The 21270-nt window shown below is 42.0% G+C and overlaps 1 long non-coding RNA gene across 1 annotated transcript; it reads right to left on the bottom strand.

The window, feature by feature from the left end:
* Positions 1 to 19783: 19783 nt before the first annotated feature.
* On the bottom strand, positions 19784 to 20857 carry LOC105872616 (uncharacterized). The gene is made up of 2 exons (XR_001154652.2): positions 20675 to 20857; positions 19784 to 20120 (listed from the first exon to the last, which is right to left on the bottom strand). It is a non-coding gene; the product is annotated as an uncharacterized LOC105872616 (long non-coding RNA).
* Positions 20858 to 21270: the final 413 nt, after the last annotated feature.

The raw sequence follows: 21270 nt of genomic DNA, 5'->3' as shown, positions 1-21270 counted from the left end.
TTGTTTTAGGCTGCTACATTGGTAGTAATTTTCTACAGCAGCTCTGGGAAACGAATATGCTAGGAAACAAATAAAAACTCAAATGCAGATTGCAAGAGAGAGACTTGCTCTTGTTTAATGAGAGGCTTCACAGCTGAGATCGGCATCCTTAGACTTCAGGGTGGGTAAGAACCACCTGAGATGCTTTTTAAAGATGGTGTGATTCTGACTCGACTTTAGCCCAGGAAAACTGACTTCAGACCTCTGACCTCCAGAATTGTACAAGAATAAATCTGTGTTGTTTTAGGCTGCTACATTGGTAGTAATTTTCTACAGCAGCTCTGGGAAACGAATATGCTAGGAAACAAATAAAAACTCAAATGCAGATTGCAAGAGAGAGACTTGCTCTTGTTTAATGAGAGGCTTCACAGCTGAGATCGGCATCCTTAGACTTCAGGGTGGGTAAGAACCACCTGAGATGCTTTTTAAAGATGGTGTGATTCTGACCCCACCCCTCCTCCCCCATTCCATCTTACCCTCCCCTCCCCACCGCTGCCAACCTAATTCGCTTTGAGTGGTAGATCTTAGGTAGCTGCATTTGGGCCAAAAGCTGATGTCCTAGGTGCCCCAAACTTTAAGACGTCCTAGTCTAGACAGAGCATTTTCTATTTCCATTATCATTATTCAGTACAATTCCTGCTTCTTTTTCTTAACTAGAACACTTTGTTCTATGCCTGGCATCTAGTAGGTACTCAGGAAATGTATTTATCTATTTTACAGCTCCATAAGCACACACCTCTCCAATGGCCTCTGTGTTTTCCGAGTGAATTCCACATTCTGTGATCCTTGCTATAATTCTACTCTTAATTGAATTTTACTAAAAGCCATTGGTAGCTTTTTACTAAAGGCCATTGGGAGCCTACCTTGGCCAGGCATGTCACTCATTTCACTTTATAAACCCCATGGCTTAATTTACTGTTTATGGATTTTAGAAGCATTAGGAGCAGACAGGCTTTCAGTGTCATGAAGTAGAGGCCAGGCGAAACAATTGTCAAAATGTACACACACACAGAAATTGTGCCTTTTTGTTTGTTTGCTTCTATAGCCTATATTGAAGTGCAGAGACCATCTAGATAAAATGCTGGCATTTGGCAACCCCCATGGATAGCCATACACCTCCTTCTTTGGCATCCCTCTGTCTACCAGATGCCACTTCTCTCTGCCCAGCTGAAACTCCATGTTGATAAAAGGAGAGTTCTGGTAACCCAGCACCAGGGCCAGCCCACCCCTCTCCCCCACCCCAACTCCACTTGGGGTATGGCAGGCTCAGCTTTTACTGCAGAAGATGGGTATAAACCAACCCAAGGAGACTTCAATATCAGTGGTGAGTTTATTTACTGTACTTGACTTTCAGATTGATATCGAAGTGTGTCAATGATGTGAAATCAACAGTGTGAGAACCCTCTCTGGTTGCTTCCGCTAGGTGATAGCTAAGAGACGCCTGCAAATGTCTAGGCACTAGTATGAGATCCATTTAACTTGCTTAGTGAAGCTGACAATTTGCACAGTTTAAGTCTCATCCAGTGAAAACCCAAGCCCTAGCAGGTAACAATTGCTCAGAAAAAACGGAGAGAGAGGTGAGAGGTAATTTTAAGGCCAGAATTACCAAACAGTTCCATTTGTATGCAGGCAAATTTATGTCTCCATGAGACTCTGCCAGGCTACTCTAGCAGTTTTAGCAATGCATTGCTCTCCCCATGTTTATCAAATATTTAAACACCTCATTTTTATTGAGCCATAATGTCTGCTGAATATGTAAGCAAAAGAAGGATGAATTTCCTTTTTCACAGCAAGATTACAATGGCAAACTCTTCCCTCATCATCTATTCCCATTTATAGAATAAAGTCACATTTGGATTCTCTTATTTGCTAGCAAAAATAAATAAATCATTCTCTGTCTTCCATAAATACATATTATCTAGGTCCAGATCAATTGATTGATCTATCACAACATTAATTGATCAACATAGCATCTGTCTGTCCATTTATTCATCAGAGAGAGAAGCAGATGACATTTAATTAGTTCCATAATGGAATAACACTTTTCCTCCAATTAGCACAGCCATGAATGTGATAAGAAGGTTCTATTTCTTGAAAGCAAGTAATATTTATTATTTCATTGCACCAACTCTAACAAATCCGTTCAGGGACTGAACATCTCCTGTTTAAAATGAGTATTGCTGGTCAGAATTATCCATTTTGAGTGTGGTGTCTATGTTGCAATCTGTAAATCTCCATTGCAAATGATTGCAGCTCCAGCAAACTAAACCCATGTCCAAATCACCTTGCTCATTATGATGGACAGTAATCAGCGAACTAATAGAACAATTGGAGCTGAAATCATATTTTGCACTCACAGCAGTAATGGGATAATGAATAAGCCTTAGAGATGAATATACCTATTCGTTTTTCCTCCCTACAAACACATACAAACCTTACTTAACTTTCTCAGCTTCTGGCTGCATGCGAGTCAACACAGCAATGCACGCAAGTATAGTGACAAATCATGTTGGATGAAGGAGATGTCTTTCTGCGATTAGTGCTTTCCAGTCACTGGGGATCAGTGGATGGTTTGTGAGGGTCTTTCTCTAAAAAGGCAGAGTCATAATTCCAAGTACAGAGGTCAGGAATTTGTTTTTAAAGTGTCAAAAGCATATTTTAAAGATGTAACATGTATTCTGGTATCTCTTTGCTGGGTAAGTGTACTGCTTATTACAGAGATTACTGAGGTTTTATGACACAGAGTTTGGGTCAAGAATGAAAAGTTTTGAAGATTTACATTTTTCTCCAGCATTGACCTTTTGGCTTTATTCCTTAATTAAGCAAAGACATGGCAGCAAAAGGGAGTATTATGGGCCTGCTGTATCCCCAGGGCGTTATGAGACACCAGACACAGTTAAGCTATCTCAAGACAACCATGTTCTCTGGAGTTACTTTATTGCTATTATAAAAAATCTTTATTATGGGAAAAAATATGTATTTTTATGCCAGAAGAAGATGAAGATGACAGTTAGGCTGTTGAACGGTAGTTTCAGTTGAGCTTCGTGCCCACAGAGATTGTAAAACACCCAAGACTAGGGAAGGCCTCCTGATAGAATTCTTAAGAAACCTAAAGGGGTATATTAATCTTTGTGAAATTCATAGTTGGAACAGGGTACCATTAACTGGCACTTTCCAGTTATCAAGATATTTTATGAAACTGAAAAAAGTCCTATTACACTTGCTAACAGGGCCAACTTTGGGGGTGTGGCTAATGAAATAATCTCTTTCCAGATTGTTTTAGGGCTGTAAGAACCTTGAGATCCTGAATCCCCAAAGATGGCTGCCGATTTTGTTACACGCTGCTTAGCCGCTTCTGTGTGAGGTTGCTTTTCCTTTACTAAGGAAAAGAAAACCATTAATGGAGGGTATTTTAATGGTTGCATTATTCTTTTCCATTGAGAAGCTGGCACTTTCCAAGTTGATTTGTATTGTTTTTAATGCAAATAAACTGCCCTCTCTTCTCTGAGGAAAAAATAACCTTGACTTAAACTACTCACACCTCTTTCTGTGGATGTTTACCAAAGGAAGACTTCTTCAAAACAAATATTATTACTTAAACCTTGCATCATGGCATTCCTTTGCTACCAGGAAAAATCTATATACTTGCTTATCTATTAATCTTTGTGTTTATTATTTGTAGTCCTGTCCCACCGAATTCTGGGGGGAATTTGAAGTTGCTCTTGGATTTATCTTCTCCTGGCTTTTACTAATGGATCTTCCAGGAACTACCTCCTGGAGTTTACCTGTTTCATATGTATCTGTAGCCTAAGAACAGATAAGAGAATTATTTCCCTTCTATGCATGAGAGGGAGACATGAATAGGGACCCCCAAACCCACACTTTAGGCTCCAAACTGGGGAAATCTGCTAGCAGAAGCAGGGAAGCATTCGTGTCTTCTGCTTGGCAAAAATAAGTTGTGTTCTCTCCTGTATACTCCAGGTCAAGAGGAAACCAAGAATTCCACGTTCAAAGGGGGCAGTTTCACAAGGCAGATTCTCTAGAAGGCAGGGCCATTGTTCCTTCAATTGTGTGGCACCCTGTTTAGACTCAGTCCTATGATTGGTGAGTTATGGAGTGACACTTCTGGCTATCTAAGCTAACCATTTGGCCTTCTTCATGAGAATCAAATTCCAACAAAAAGCAAAAACAAAAACAAAATACTCACCAATCCCCACTCCCTGCCATGTTTCTACATAAAGAAAGACTGAAACTAATCTTTTTTTACCCCTTAGACAGAGTCTCACTCTGTTGCCTGGGCTAGAGTGCCGTGGGTCAGCCTAGCTCACAGCAACCTCGAACTCCTGGCCTCGGGTGATCCTCCTGCCATGGCCTCCCATAGTGCTAGCATCACAGGCGTGAACCACGGGGCCCAGCCTGAGACTGATTTTTAAAATAAATTGTTATTTTATCATCACATTGCTAGCCAGATTTCACATGAGGAAGTCTATTGCTCGGGTTTCACTGCACTTGGCCACCTCAGAATCAGGAGGTCCTGGTGGCCTCCACTCCATCCTCTCTTCCTCCTGCCCCTCAGCAGCTCTGCAGGTCAAAGCTCACTACACACATTAGTGTGCATTTAAAATCTCTCAACTTGAGGTTATGGCCTACTCTTTAGCTAGTTCCCCCCCCCCCTCTTGGGTACAATAAAACTGCATTCCAAAGATTTAGAATAGTCCCTGAGTCACAATGGGATTTCAAAAGTTGATCCAGCAAGTTCTTTGTGTGGAATCTATTTGGGGCAATGCACAGTGAAAGGGCAGCAAGAGATACAAGATGAGAACCATCCTTGCTTCTGTCGGGAACGTCATGGTGTTGGGGGGAAAGGAGAAGGCTCCTTTTTACCTCTGACCCTACAACATGGAAAGCTGAGGGTGTGAACCTGCAAGAGAAGTCCCAGTGGGACCTAGACAGAGAAGCAGCTAGAGGGGCTTTGGGAGTGAGCAGGCAAGGAATGGACTTGTAGTTTGGAGAAATCATTGTGGCTAATTTTACCCTCTGCAGCCTTTGATATTTGGAGTCCTTTCCTTATAGCAGAAAACTTTTGCTGGCTACCAGTTTCCTAGTGAGAATGTCATTTTAGTTTTCTGGTTTTTTATATTCATATTTTGGACAGTTTGTTTCATGGTATAAGATTGCTGGCTCCACCCTAAGGAAAGATGCTCAAAATCTGTGTGTAGCATCAAACAAGAACATAGTTCCATGTTTCTTTCCAGGTACCAAGCAGCGTCCAGCCAGTCCTCTGAGCCACTCCAAATTTGCAGATCTTTCCTGTCGTGAAAGCAGAGTAATCTCAAGAGATTGATGCCACTGAATGTCCCCAAAGCATAGCTGTCAAGTATGTAGATGCAAAATTTCACCATTTCATTTTATCAATTTTCAGAGCTTATTGAGTTACTTATGTGTTTCTTCGCTTCCAAAATAACTGTGTGCTCTTCCTGCGGTGTTCTTTTATTTTGAAGACCCCAATGCAAGGCACCCAGGAGTCAAGGGAAAAAGCCTTTCCAAAATGAACCAGTGTGAGCAATGTAGGAAAAATATGGTGCAAAGCTGACAGAAAAGCAAGTTCTAGTTTTCCTACTTCTAAAGGATTATATCAAACAGGTTTAAAATAATGGAAAATATCTGGTCTCTCTGCATGTGGTAGCAGAAAGGTGACTGCCACCAATGAGACAATGTTATACAGACTGGTGTTTTGTGAAACACTTGAAATGCTATGTATATAACAAGGTTAGAGTACTTGGCCCTTAAGAACAAAACAGACCAAAGCAACTTATAAATTGGCACTTCGACTCCAGTTTGAATGGAAATAGCCAAGAAACCATAAGGCAAATACACAGTCTAACTATTATTTTTTGCTATTATCACCAACTTTTTCCGATTACTTTTTTTTCGATGCTGCCGAGAAGATGTGGAAAGTAGAATCTAAGCAAGGTAGGCGATGATTAGTATCTGCCAAGAAGACTTCTGTGTAATTGATCATTCAAAGCACCTAAAGACAGAATTGGACCATTATTAGAAAGAAATACAGAATTGATGCCACACACACACACATACACACACATATACCCTATCAAATCCAGTTCCCAATCTTGTACCTGATTAATGAAAATTCCAAAGAATTTTATTCAATCAGATTGTTGACTTGGGTGTCCCAGTTGAATCCCACCATAGGTGAGGTGATTTCACATAAAGCCCAAGATTCAGTAGCTGTAGTAGAGAAGAAATTCCAACTCTTTGCACTTAGCTAAGTGTTTGTTATTGAAGGATTCCTGAGCCTTCCAAATTCCAGTAGACCTGAAGGGGCTCAAGAAAGGAAACATTCTCCTTTTTACTGTCAATTTGTTCATTTTGTAGTCAGCAAGTGCCAAAGTGTTTTTTATTGTCATTTTTTTTCTTTTCTTTTTTATTTTTAAAGGTTTTTGTCCAAGAGTCCAGAACTTAAACATGTGGCCATTTTGCATGAAAACTAAGTCTATAACATTACAGCAATGATTAGGTTAAGGGATTCTAACTTGTTTCTGATCCAGAACATTAGTTTGTCAACCACTATTTTTTTTTTTTGCTGCTGTTCTTTGTATTCATGGGTGTATGAGCATTTGAATCCAATGCTTAAAATAATAAAGGTAATAATCACTAACAGCCGTCTTGTTCCCGATTTTCTTGCATTGTTATTAGCATTCTGTTCGGATGTTTACCTCTCATCCTTCCTTAAGAAACTGGGTTACTTCCTCTGTCCGAACCCCTCGGGAAGTCATAAAAACCAACGTTTGCGGTAACATGGCAATGCATTTTAATAAGAATCAGCTGCTAAGAAGTGGTGAGAAAATGTATTACTAGACTTTGCAGAGGTGAACACGCCCCAGCAGGTTGGAGACCGAGAGGAGTAGGGTCCCTCTGGCCGCCCGGCCCCCTCCTGCCCGCCCCTCCCGCGTGCGTCCGTTGCACGAAGCCCGGCCCCTGTCGCCGCTGCTCCCAGGGGAGCTGGGCCCTCGCGCTCCCTCCAGGATGGGACAGGATATGACAGCCCGGTTTGTGCACCAGCATCCTTAATATTTCCTTCCTTTCAGAAGCAAATAGAGCGTTCCCTTATCTGAATGCTAATTTCCTAGTTAAAAACCCTCCCTTGCTGACAAGGGACTGAAAGAGTTTTAAATCACAGATGTAGAGTATCAAATGCAATAATGCTCTTGCAATAGTGCATTGAAGCCTCAATTAATTAACCCTTGGGCTAAGTAGGCAGGTACATGGCGGTGGCCGCAGGCGGTGGATGGATGAGATTTAAATGTGCATCTCATTTCCCCAGCACGGAGCATGCCGTTTGGTTCAGAAAGGAGTCATTTTGCACACTCGCCTCATTTACTCGCTGCTTTAATCCTCCTAATTCCACCTGAGATCGGGGGAGAATTGAAAAGGAAGGCGAGGAGCAGGGGCTGCCGGCCGGGCTTTTGTTGCGCGCGGTCCCCGGGGGCCGCTCGGCGCCGGGCCGCGCGGGGGCTCCCGCCTTCCCAGCGGGCGTCGGTGGGAGAGCAGCAGGGCGAGACCCAGGGCGACGGGGCAGAGTTTACAGGTTTAGGGGGTGCGGGCGGTGCGTGGGGAGGATGCCCCGCCGAGCCCAGCCTGCCAGGTGCCGGGTCCCCAAGGCCAGGCCGCGGCCCGCGCTGGGCATGGGGGGCGAGGCCTCTGCGCCCCGACGCCCGGTGGGCGCGCAGGTGGGGGGGGCTTGGATCCCGCGGCGCGCGGGGGTCCCGCCGCCTGGGTTCGGGAACCGCCTCCCGGCCCGGTCCCGCGCCGACTCGGTGTAACTCTCCAGCTCATTTCTCTCCACGCGATTTACCATCTGTGAACTCGTCTTTAACCTAATAAAAATCATCTAGCTTTTGACTAACAAGAAAAGGAAACAGTGCTCATTGTGGGGTTTGGGGAAAATGGCTTCACTAATGTGCAGGATGAGAACGGAGTGATTTATAGGCGGTTTTAACTGTAGGCTATGATTAGGGGGCTGGTAGTAAGTGCATTAGATGTCTAAGTGTGGCAATAGAGTAAATAGGCGTTTTATTTATCGCAGTGCCAGGGGCCTCTTAGCGGAAGAGCGCTTCTCCAAATTGAAATATAGCAGAGTTTACACTCCTGATTAGGGCTTCAAGCGCAGAGCCCAAGGCTATCAGCTAAGCAGAAACAACGCTCGCTGACACCTAATTGTCACTGGATTAATGTGCAAACAGGGACAGCGAACAGCAACAACAAATAACCTAGTGTCAGAGCCGTTGGTGGCAGTGTCCACTCGCAGTGACTTGGGGCCAAATTGGAGTTTATATGTCAAAACAGGCTCAGATCAATGTGTCGGGCTCCTCCTGCAAAGGGCTGGATGGAGTCGTGGCAGTTGTTGATCTATGTGTGCGTGTGGGCATATTATGTGCTGGGGAGTGGAGGGGAGCAGGCAGACGGAGGAGGTGAAATGCCTTCCCATTAATTTTTTTTCTGCTTTATGCTCCCGAATTCACAGCTATTAAGATAAATTTATGTGAATCAGGTCTTTCTCTCCAGGATCTTGTGACTTTCGCCTGTGTCTCCATATAAAATTTAATAACCCTGTTTGTGAATCAAATCATTCCCACAACAACAGATTCAATCTGGGTTGCCACCTGTCTGGCTTTGGACAGGAGCAACCGAATATGGCAGCTGGGTTCCAGCTTTTCATGGGGGCTGGTGGTTGGTTGGCTGCCTGGTAGGTCAGTTTGCCCTGGGGTTTTCCAAACCAGGAGTAGATGTGGCTGACATCTGAAAGGAAAGGGAGGACAGCCTTCCATACTCCAGAGACCCTCCTTTTCTTTAAATGACCAAACTGGTGGCAGCCCTATTTAAAAAACACAAGAATTTATAAGAGTCTAAAGCAAATGGAAGAATAGGTTACCATCCAAGAAGTTCTTATGCTCACTCATTTTTCTTCTACAATTAGCCTTTTAGGGAGGGAAAAAGTCACAAATACATGAATTATGTTCCTAAATGTATTTCTAAAGTTCTTAAGTTTTATTGAGCATGAAAGTTGGTCTTTCCCTGTGTTAAGGACTGAAGAAGCTATAGAACTAGCGAGTGGCTCAATGGTGCAAAGTCTTATGATTTAAACTTGACATTTGCAATTTTTTGCTGTAAAATATTACTTTCTTTATTTCGAGACTTTAGTTGGAAACCTCGTAATTCCCTTTAAGCTCCATTTGATTGTCAATTGCACAACTCTCTCTAAAGCTTAGGGCTTATGATTTTCATACACACATGATTTATGCTTTTTGTGTCACAATATAATGTACTTTGGTACAGCTCCCACTTATTTCCCTTGCATCATGAGAGCTTTCCCTTTTAGAGGCTGGGAGTTTTATAGTGAAGCTATGAAAGAGTTGTGACCTGGCTGTAGATCTCCCTGAATTGTCCGAAAATTGCCTTTTTTGCTGCCATTTCCAGCCTTCTGTGCCACTCCATTTAATGTATTTTCAGAAAATGGTGACCTGACTATCTGCATATCTGGATAATAGAATGAAATAAATTTTGCTGTTGAAAATTTCAATAGCTGGCCACAGAAAGCCCATGCATTGCCCCAGGTATGGATAGAGGGATGGCAGAAGATGTTATGGGTGTTGCGAACACTGAGATTTCCTTTAGTCCATTTGTTGTCTGAAAATCATGGAGCTGAATCTGCAATGAGTAAATCCCAAATACATTTTACTAGTGATATGCTGGATCAATTCAATGCATTTTAGTTGTAAAACTCTAAAGCCATCCAAGCTGCTGATTAGAGCATAAAATTATAGTTAATGCTCTACATTAGGACAACAATACTTAGAAAACCAAAATGTCACAAGTATTATAGATATTAAGTTTTCTGAAAACCTATAATATATATTGTTATCGTAAAGATTGGAATTCATGCAGAAATTTTGCCGATCCTCATTTATAATAAAGATTGGAATTCATCTAGGAAGTTTGCTAATCCATTTTGTTGATCCTAATTATTATACTTTGTAAATCTTACTTTTTTGACTTCTAGAACTAGGAGGAAATTTAGAGACTATCAAATCCTTTTTGTAGCCCTATTTGCAGATGGAGAAACTGAGGCCCAAAAAGGTTGAAAGTTTTTGCTCAAAGCCACATATACACATACAACTAAATCTTCCAAATATTCCTTCCATACATCATTATTCCAATCAAGCCATGAGCATTATAAATCTATAAGAAAAACATCAAATATTTTTGTTATGCTCTGTAAACATTAATTATTCAGGTATTTATAAATATTAAAAATTTCCTGGAACATAAAAACTGATTTTTTAAATTGCTGATTTAAGAAATAATTAAAAATGGGTATTATTCCTTGATCACTTATCTAGAAATTGTGAAACAATTAAAATTTTAAAGATGTTTTCAGTATTTGAAAGTGTTGCCTTGTCTTGGTTATTTGAGGTTGAGGTTTTATTATTTCTCTTCTAGTTTTCTGTTTCCTTTATCTCCCACTATTTCTGCTGTTTTGGCTTTTTACCTTCTCCTTCAGGCTTTTAAAAGGAAGCTAAGGCCGGGCGCGGTGGCTCACGCCTGTAATCCTAGCTCTCTGGAAGGCCGAGACGGGCGGATTGCTCAAGGTCAGGAGTTCAAAACCAGCCTGAGCAAGAGCGAGACCTCGTCTCTACTATAAATAGAAAGAAATTAATTGGCCAACTAATATATATAGAAAAAATTAGCCGGGCATGGTGGCGCATGCCTGTAGTCCCAGCTACTCGGGAGGCTGAGGCAGGAGGATCGCTTGAGCCCAGGAGATTGAGGTTGCTGTGAGCTAGGCTGACGCCATGGCACTCACTCTAGCCTGGGCAACAAGTGAGACTCTGTCTCAAAAAAAAAAAAAAAAAGGAAGCTAAGACTTCAAGAAGTTGATTTTATCATTGCTTGATAAAAATTTCATAAAGAAAATAGGACAGAAAGACCAGATAGAATGGAGTTTGATTATCATACTTTTCCCCGGCCCTCAGTATGATTGGTAATCAAGGAATAACCTAGCAAATAGAAGAAAAGGTAATATTTGATAGGTTTTTAAATAATTCTGCTGGAAAGTTACAGATTTCTTTGTGTATGAATCACTGTTGGAGTTCCTGTGATTGCCTTTGAGGTATAAACTTCAGTGTATATCTAAATTATTTTAAGCATCTGGACAGGCGTGGTGGCTTACATCTGTAATCCTAGCACTTTAGGAGACCAAGGCAGGAGGATTGCTTGAGCTCAGAAGTTCTAGACCAGTGTGGGCAACATAGCAAGACCTTGTCTCTAAAAAAATTTTAAAATTAGCTGAGTGTGGCGGTGCATGCCTATAGTCTTAGCTACTCAGGAAGCTGAGATGGGAGGATTGCTTGAGCCCAGGAATTTGAGGTTGCAGTGAGCTATGGCCCAGGAATTTGAGGTTGCAGTGAGCTATGGCTGTGCCACTATACTCTAGTCTGGAAAACAGAGTAAGACCCTGTTTGAAAAATAAAATTAAACAAAATTAATTAAGCATCTCTCCTGTTGATGTAGCTAGCTTTTAAAAGAAGCTGAGTAAACTGAAATTGAATTAGTTCCCCCACAATGTTGGGTGTGACTATTTAAATCTAGATCTAATCTGAAATTTCTGTCAATGTGGTCGGACTCTGGGTAATATTTGGGAGCTGTGGGAAGTAGTGTCAGTCCTCAAGGAAACTGCTGAAATCTAAGCTGGGGACCATCACTGTGGCTGTAAGCCTGGAGTCTGAGCTACTATGGATGCTGACCTGATCCACTCACCCCTGTCTTCCCCACCCTGAGTTCTTGAGAATTTCAAAAGCAGTCATTATCAAAATAACCAGTACTGGGCCTACAACTGGGCACTTTCATGCAATAATCAGATTAAGTTCGATTCTAATTTCATAGACTGAAATGATTGTACAAAAATTCTCTTAAAGGAAGAAAGAGGGAAAAGCTATTCCTGCATTATCTCCATGAGGGAACATCATTTGTCCTGGGTGAACAATTCAGGGTGCATTTGACAGTAACCAAAGCCATTTCGGAGAGAAGAACCATGTGCCGAAGGGAAAGACCACTAAGGTGGGGGCATGGGGAGGCCTGGGTTATGGTTGGCCCTAGGACCCCCTCGTGGAGTGACCTTGAACAAGTGACTGTCAAACAGCCATGAATAGTGGTTTCCTTGCCTGCAACCAGGGGACTAGGCACAGAATTTCCTAAAGTGAGGTCCATGAGTCAAGTAAGTCAGCATCCAACAAGCCCCTCCAGGAGGTTCTAAAGCACTCTAGAATGTAACACACTTGGATCAAAGGACCGACACATTTTCTTATAAATGTGAGGTTTTTAGTCACTTATGCTTTAGCAATTTAAATTTAACTCTAATATTACAGTTTGTGGAAAAGACTTGAAGAGGCACTGATGACTGATTTTAAATACTCCTTCAGACCACAGGAGGACTTCATTACGCAGCCTCTTCAAGGACTTCGTAGATTACACATACCTTGTGGAGAACATCAATGGGGGTCCCTATTTGCTTTTTAATATTCTCTCTACCTTAAAAAACCATAATGCATTTCTGTAATTCACAAAAAGAGTCTGTGGATTAAAAATACTGTGAGATGCCCTCTCCCTGATGTTCTCACTTGTTTAAATTACTATATTGTAACTTTAAGTTGCATGATTGCATGTACATAATAATGTGATTTTATTTTTTGCATTTTTAACTTTTGAGATAGAATGAAACAAAAATATCCCAAATCAACATTCCTTTAGGGTTGTGTAAGCAGCCTAGTTCTTTAACATCATAAAATGATATGCATCTGCATAGATTCCTTTTATTTAAACATAATTAAAGGCAGACAAGTATATTATATTCCAAACTTGTGTATTCTTCTTTGGCAAGCAATTTGTAGAGATCACTTTTTTTCTACCCTGGTGCCATAGATCTTATTCCAGTTTCATTGTATAACTGGATTTTAAAATCCAATAGGCATTTCCTATATGGGGCCTGCAAGGTTCTGAGACTCAATGTGTATCTATTTGTGTTCTTGCATGGTTAAAATAAGAGCAAAAGTGTGTGGTGAGCAGTAAGTTCCTCTTTCTATCATGTTTAATATCTGGTCATGGAGGAATAACGTAATGCGTGCTTTCTGTGTATATACTCTCTGTAAGGTAGGATTTTTTTCCCCCTTACTTAAGGGAAGTTTTTCTAAGAGCACATCTTTTTAATGGTATTCTTTCCCCTGCTCAGTGAGGGACTATTGATTGAGTGGACACCGCTTACTGTAGCTGCTCTGAGCTGCCAGCAGCAGAGTTTCCTGTGATTGATTTTATATAGCACCTTTTATACTTGAGAAGTCCCAAAGCACTTAACAAAGCAGAGAGTGAGTTTGATGCTGATCGTGACGGCGTAGGCAAACACCGGCAATGGCACAAACCGGTGGCCGCTCACATGGCCTCAGATTCTCCAGCTCTCCAGAGAGTGGGTAGCCAGGTCACCACTGTTCTCTCTGGTCTGCCCAGAATCTCCAGACTGGAAAGGACATCTAGCTATCTTTGGAGATATTCCTTGGCCTCCACCCTGACCAGCCCCTATAAGGTAGATGAGATCAGCCACTGTGGGTGGTTTCAGAGGCGCCATCTACTCTCTAATCCTCTATTTCCTCATTGGTTCACGATGGTGGGTGGATTTGGTGGTCCTATATCTGTCCAGTCAGAAGTTCTAAGGTTCTATTTCAGAGTATGTTTTGAGCTCAAATAGATTCAATAAACATCATCATTGCTCACTTCTTTAACACCCAGCACAGTGCTTAGTAGAACATAATAACCTCTTAATAAGTATTTGTTGAGTGAATTCATAAAAATGACAAGTGTCTTTTCAGTGTCAGAGAAAGGCAGATTTCTGTCCAGGATATGGGGTACTCATGGCCTAGTATCGTCTACCTACTGAGCATGCACAGTAAGGCAGCCCTGTCCCAATAGAAATAGCAAAAATAGGATGAAAAATAATGCTTTTTTTTCCTCCCCTGTATTTTTCTATCTGGTTTTGATGTAAAAGGCTGAAGCTGCTCATGAAGCAGGTTGGAAAGGAAAAAAGCAGAAAGTTGACAAGGCTTATCTTAAAGAACACTTCTTCTTAAAGAACAGACATTAAGCTCAGAAGTGAGGTCTGTTAACCTCCAGCAAAAAGAGTCAGAAGGAGGGAGAGAATGGAAAGATCTTGAGGACAGGACGGCCTCACCACTTAGATTATTAGGTCTTGCAGTGACAAGGAGACTGTCATTGAAGGAACATAAAGAAAGCCATAATATTCTTAGGAATCCGGGTTATTTTTGTCCTAATTTTGACAGCGTGAACTTTCCTAGTGTCTCTAGCAGGGAGCTGGAGGATGACTGCGGAGGGAGAGAAAGAGAAAGTCACACTGAGTGTTCTGGTCCCGTACATCCCTTGTCCCTGTGGGAGGAGAGAGGTGGCACTCTGACTCTGGAGGGGGACTTGGCAGGGTGTGCCCTGTGGCTGAGCTGGATTGATACCCAGGTTCCTGTGTGTCATTACCCCTCCGATCGCCCGGTCAGCTTGCTCAAAGAGGTGGGGAGCGCCTAAGCTAAACGGTGTGTGCGTCCCTTCCTCCTTACCCGTGCTCTGTGTATGGAGAGGGAGGGAGTGTGCAAGTGCGCCGTAACTCTGAAATTGCCTTTCAAGTAAGCAACTTACTTTTGTCTTACACAGCGCACTGGACTATTTAATCTCCTTTGCTCTTCAAACGGCCCAGGAAGGCCCATGGTATTATTGCCATTTTACAGATGAAGAAGCTGAGGCCCAGAGAGGATCAGTGACTCACCCAAGGTCACAGAGCTGGCAAATGGCAGAGCTGGAATTCAAACCCAGGTTGGTAAATGCCACATCTTACTCTATGTGCACTGTGCTTTGCTGTCTCCATCTCAAACTGAAAAAAAGGAAAGAATCCTGCTTAAAGAAAGAAACTTTATTGTTATGACACTCTAGTATTTGAAGAACTAAGTTGTGGATGTTCACAGTTTACTTTTGAGCTCAGACCACACAGACAGCTGCTTACAACCCTAGGCTGTCAGTTAAAATACACTTCTTTTTATTTCACAGGCCTCTTCTTTTTAGGAACAGGAATAAACACCTATGATTTTCACCATAAGGCTCAGGGCTGTGTGTATTGACTCCACGTGGGGCATCCTTGAGACCTCAGCGACCCCATCTCTAAGATGAGAGGGCTGGGCCTGCCCAACGTGCTCCACGTCCTTTTTCAGCACCAGCAGGCTGTGATGCAAGTGGGTGAAGGGTCCACCGACCTTCAGCTAAGGGACAGGGACAAAACAGGGATGGACGTGACTGGAAACTCAGTTCAGATCCATACTGGCTTCTTGGGAGCAGATGATGGCAGATGTTGGGCTCAAAGCCAGGCCCACGAACACACACAGGACATAGTTCCTGCCCTCAGGGGGTATGGAGTCTAGCGAAGCCTCCCCAGCTGAATAATTGGCAGTTATTGCTCACATGTTTACCTTTTATTGGTGAAATTTCAAGATGTGTTCCTTGCACAATATGAGTGGTTTAAAGAATTTCTACACCTGATTCATTCTTCCTTCTAATCAATGGAGGAAAAAAGACCTAGTTAAATAGGTGCGCAAACATCGAGCAGGTATCTCGTTGCCCAGCAGGTGAGCGCGTTCTGCTGCTAAATGTACGCAACATGGCAGGAGCCCTGAAAAAGCCATCATGTTGCATCCTTGGGAAGTCGCAAAGGGAAGCAACTCGAGAGACTCAAACGATTGGGAAATATGCCTTGGAATATCCCTCCCACACAAGGGTGGTAGGGCCTCTGGTATTTCGGACCGACATGAGTGAGCTGAAGTAGAGACTGATTGGGAGAAGCAGCGCCCACTCGAGGGGGTGCAGGCGGCCTGGAGCACTCGGCAGTTTTGTTTGGAAGAAAAGCCGGTCAAAGCCACAGGGAGTCCTGGCAGGGCCAAAGGAGAGAAAGTTGTTCCCTTGGAGAGAGTGGCATTTTGGAAAACTGAAAATCACTTCAGTAATATTGCATGTGAGAATCTTTGCAACCAAAAAGAAATGTAATAAACCTCTCGGTTTGAAGGCGTCTTCAATATTTTACAAATCACACAATCATCTCTAGCTTTGGGCACAAAGAAAAATCCACATGACAAACCTTACGGAACATTAGCGATATCAAGATAAGCTACATCTGCAGAATACCAATGAAATTATCCTTACCTGCTGCTGGTGTTTTCGAAAATGTGAGGTGGAGGGTCCATTTTTTTCCCTGTTAAAAATGGAAATCGGCGTTTGAGTATTCCATGAAGTTCTTCGGGTTCATTAACAAGGTCAAAATCAATGTTATTTTACTGTTTGGAATCATTTTTGGCGGAACAATGAAAAGAAACCATAGTAGAAGTAGTCTTAATATAATCATTTTCTTTTCATTGTTCTTTATGGGAAAATAATTTGGCCCGAAATTTAGTGGTCCCATCAGGGAGGTGATATCTTTAAAAAGGTGGTCTGAAGGACAGGTTTTACTGTACTTTAATAGGCTTATAGATTAATATAAATCTTAATATTCATAATCTTTACCATTTCTTTTCTCAATATCTGCTCCATCTATACATCTATTTATAATGTATGTTTCAAACATAAGATATACTTGATTTTTATTAAATATACTGATGGTGCTACAGGGACAGCCACTTGACCTAGTTAAAAAAAATAAAAAGAGCAAGGGGGTCAAATTTATGGATAGTCTGCTGCTGAAAACAGATTTTTGCAGATAATGCAATGGCCTGAGAGCAGGGCTGTCTTTGCAGTTTTGCCATGTGCTATTCTTTGTGTATGGCCAGGTCAGTAAAATAAATATGCAGATCTCAGGTGCCAAGTGTGAGCTGCAGATGATCTGATGACATGTGGACTCCTCACCTGACAGTTTGATTTTTCTAATCAAAACAGAACGTTTTCAATCTCTCTCTATATATGTTCACAAAAGAAAATCACAGTGATAACTAAAGATAAAATTTGCTTGCTGGATAGAGAAGAAAATATGTAGATATGTGATGCTTGCCAAGAATAAAGAAATATATGCTAATTTATTTTTATGTGGTTATTTAAGGGAAACATTATCTGAGTGATTTTGGTTTTATTTTGACTCTGAGATTCCTGGTTTGCCTGTCTGCTTATTACGTTATAAACATTGGAGAAATTAATGAATTGTGTGTGTGTACAAAATTGATATATTATGTAAAAATATGCATATATAGACATCTTTTTTTACTGATTATAAAAGTAATACATCCTCGTTATAGAAAACTTACAAAATATGGGAAAAAAACAATATTACCACCACCCAGAGAGAACCATGTTAACATTTTCTTTCCTCTGTATTGTTTTACATGGTTAAGAGCATCCTGTATGTATAAAATTGAGCATGGCTTTATTAAATTCCATTGTATAATCCTATAATTTACTTTATTACCTATTAATTGAATGTGTAGTTTGTTGGTGTTTTTTTTCTTATTATAAATGTAAAAAATAAACATCTTTTTACATAAATCTTTGTTGGCGTTTCAAATGACTGCCTGCAGGAGCTAGTGCTAGAGATGGAATTACTGGATTGAATGGAGTGAACATTTTTAAGGCTTTTGATACATATTGCCAAACCACTTTCCACAAAGCTTAGGCCAATTTATAGTGTAAGCTTATTTTAATGAGATTTGATGTATTTTGCACACATTATTGAAACAATGTGGTTTCGGATTTCCAAAGCATTGATCTGTGATTGTAATGAGTTTCTGTTGTGGTTGCTCTGAGGGAGGTGCAAGAAAGTGTGGCAAAGGCCTATTTATCTGCTGTCTGCACGTGCTAGTTGCTCTGGTTAATTCACTTGAATAGTTTTTTTTTTAAAAATTAGAAATAGCATTTCATATTTTAAATATTAATCGTAATTGAAAAAAAGAGAGAACTTGAATAATTGTGTATTCAATTTTTTTTTACCCTTATATAAGGGTATAACCTCTTTATATATATAAGGGTATTACCTCTTTACCTTTTTCTGGTAAAGAGAAAAAAACCCCTAGAATTTATTACTAGAAAAATGGGGCTATAAAAGTATTTATGCCCTCTTGCTCACCCAACTCCCAGCTTTATTGGCTTTGAATATTTTGTCCATCAGTACCTCAGTCCTCTCAGCTATTTGGCTGTGTGCGTGATGCTGTCCCTTCTGTTGGCAAGGATGTGGCTTTGTGTCCCCTGATGCCTGTGTGCAGAGGCTGGGCTCTCTGAAAGCAGAGGACAGTCACTGCCTTTGTGATCTCTGCATCCTACACACACTGGGTTGCATCACTGGTTGTCAGATGGAAATGTGTTCTCTGTGCTTGATACTGTTTAAATCTATGGCAACATTTAAACACTGTCAGTTACCCCAAGACGCAACAGTGTGGGTATGCATGCATTGGGCAGTAAAAATAGTGGGCAATCACTTTAAGAAAAAGGAAAGCAAGAAGGCAGAGGAGGCAGGCAGGCCCATTCACATTTAAATGCGAGGCCAAGGATTGTGGGTTGTTTTCTCATGAATCCTCCATTTTCTGCTAGTGTGTAGCTTTCGCCCCGTTCTAAGCTGTGGTTCATGGGTCTTCTTTGCTTTCTGGCTTTCTAATTGGCAACTAAATCCTATTTCTGAGAAGCAAAATAGAGGTTGCAGACGGGTATCTTTCTTCGGGTTGCCTTGGTCAGCTTGAGAATGTCTTTTCAGAGAAAGGAGAAAAGAATGGAAGTTCCTATGCTGAAGAGGAACTGCCTTCTCAGAACTTGGCCCAGCCTTGACCATGGCTGTTAGAGCAGGCTGCTCTTCTCTAGACGGGAGCCCTGCGACAGGCCTGAGGCCTCAGGACTGGGGAGAGGATCTGAAAGGAACCAACTAGCCCTCAGTGAGGCTTGCTTTCGTCCAGACGCTGACTATACAGTACATTAGTAACCTTATTTTATTTGAAATAGATCCTCTCACTATATTTCAAAGTGGTTTACAACTCTGTATAAAATGTAACACCTTTACTGAGCGATGGTAGAATGCAAACAGTAGGAACACAAATATTAATACTACCCTCACAATGCATGCCTTACAAAAGATATTTGCCAAGTTTTGTTATATATAAAAATGTATTTAGCTACCAACTTTACTGTCACTGCGGAAAATTGCACAAACCAATATATGTAAGTGAATAATTTTACATATAGTTAGTGTCTTTTTTGATTAAGAAAGTCTTTTAAAGAACATATTAATTATGCATCTTATGTATCCTATGTGGCTAGAGCAGCTCTGTGAATAGAGACCTGCCAGTTGTTTTGTTAAAATAACAGAGTGCAGCTGTGATTTAAAAAAAAAAAAATGGATGCAGCATATCTGGAAGAGCTATTTTTAAAGTGTGTGTGTGTGTGGGGGGGGAAATCTGAGTTACTGTTTTATTTTGCAAATGTAAGAGTTTTGGGGAAGAGTGCTGGGCCAGGCAAATGTGCAGGACACAATGGAGTGAAGGTTGTGTATTTACTAAAATGTTTCCCAACCAGGACTTTCCAAGTTAGTGGCAGATAGGAGTGGGAAAGTCGCCCTGGAAACCAAACAGAGGAAGATGCACACCAAAAGAGAGGTTTGTTGGTTTTTGTTTTTGTTTTTTTGCAGTTTAGTTGTAATGAGAACAATCATTGTTTCCCAATGTAAACTTCTCAGGTTTGTAAAACCCCAAGCGACAGCCCCCCACAAAAGATAAAAATGGGACATTTGAAGGACATAGTTTTACAACCAAACCAGAGATTGTTTTTGCCTCTCAGAAACAAAATGGAATGTTATCTGTGCAAGAAAGCACTCTTTGGAAGTATTTTCCCCAAAGCGTGTTGACTTTTCCATGAGTCGATGGGCAAGTCCCAGCTGTGTTCCCAGCTTTGTGGTCCCCTCCAGGCCGCGGGTGGTGGCTTTGAATGGGGCAGCTCCACGAAATCTGCATGAAAATCGGGAATTGTCAAAGTAATTTGCCACTTACTGACTCGCGCTCTATGCCTTTTGTGTTTGGATCAATAAAAACTTAAATCCTTTACCCAGTTTAGTAACAACCTATTCTAAAGCATTATAGGCCCCCTAATCTTTTTTCGAGTTCTGGTTGTACAGTTATCCATTCTCAATGATATTCATTTTAAAAGGTTAACAAACGAGAAACTAAACCAACCATACAAATAACAGCCCAAAGAACACTTTCCAAAATGTGTTGCTGTAGTGCCATTTCAAATTTAATATTCATGCAGAGGAAAGCTAAAGGCCACCAAACCAGGTGGATAAAATAGTACTGCACTTTATGACTCATTCTTAAATGAAATCTCTTAAATATTGCTAATGAAGCCGGCTCCCCACCCCCCGCAGCCTTGGCGGGCGCCCTTTCGAGCAGCTCCAGCTCCATTTCCCTGTCTAGCAATTTGCCCCAGGCCCCCATTAAATGAATTATCACGGCCCCTAAATCATCTCTGCGGGGGTTTCCTCTAATCCCATCAAGACACTTACACTCCCTTTCTTCCCTCCCGGTGACATAATGAATTATTATTTCACGGGGAGCAGTTAAAGCGGCCCCTTTGGAAGAGGGGAATGCGCGCGGGCCGGGCCAGCCGGAGGGCCCCTGCGCCGCCTCGGGCCGCGGTCCGGCGGGGACAAAGAGGCCACCGGGCCACCAACTGCCCTCCCGCCGCGCGAGGTGGGGTCTCCGCCACCCGCTCCGCGTCCCCTGCGCGCCTGGCCCCGGCGGCTGCTCTGGGAGCCCAGGATCGCGGGGCAAAGAGAGGGAATATAAATGTTTTCCTTAACGAGAGGAAACACTGCACTCACAAACCACTTGCGGAATAGATTAAGCTAATTTATTAAACACAGTTTGCCTGGTGACTGAGCTGAGCTGAGTAATGATTTACAATTAAAAAAAAAATTTAATAAGAGAAAGTCAGGGGCCACCGTGGCCCTAACCATGGGCCACGGCGACCCGAGGGGGCTGGAGAGGGTGTCCCCGCGCCTGGGTTTGGGACCCAGGGTGGCTTGGGGACTGTGGCCCTGGCGAAGGGGAGGTGACATCAACGGGGAGACAGCTGGGCCTGGCAGGGGTGGGGACCTAC

This window comes from Microcebus murinus, chromosome 11 (genome assembly GCF_040939455.1).
Source record: "Microcebus murinus isolate Inina chromosome 11, M.murinus_Inina_mat1.0, whole genome shotgun sequence".
NCBI lineage: Eukaryota > Metazoa > Chordata > Mammalia > Primates > Cheirogaleidae > Microcebus > Microcebus murinus.
The sequence above is the reverse complement of the archived record's forward strand: the minus strand, read 5'-3'. Positions and strand labels throughout refer to the sequence as shown.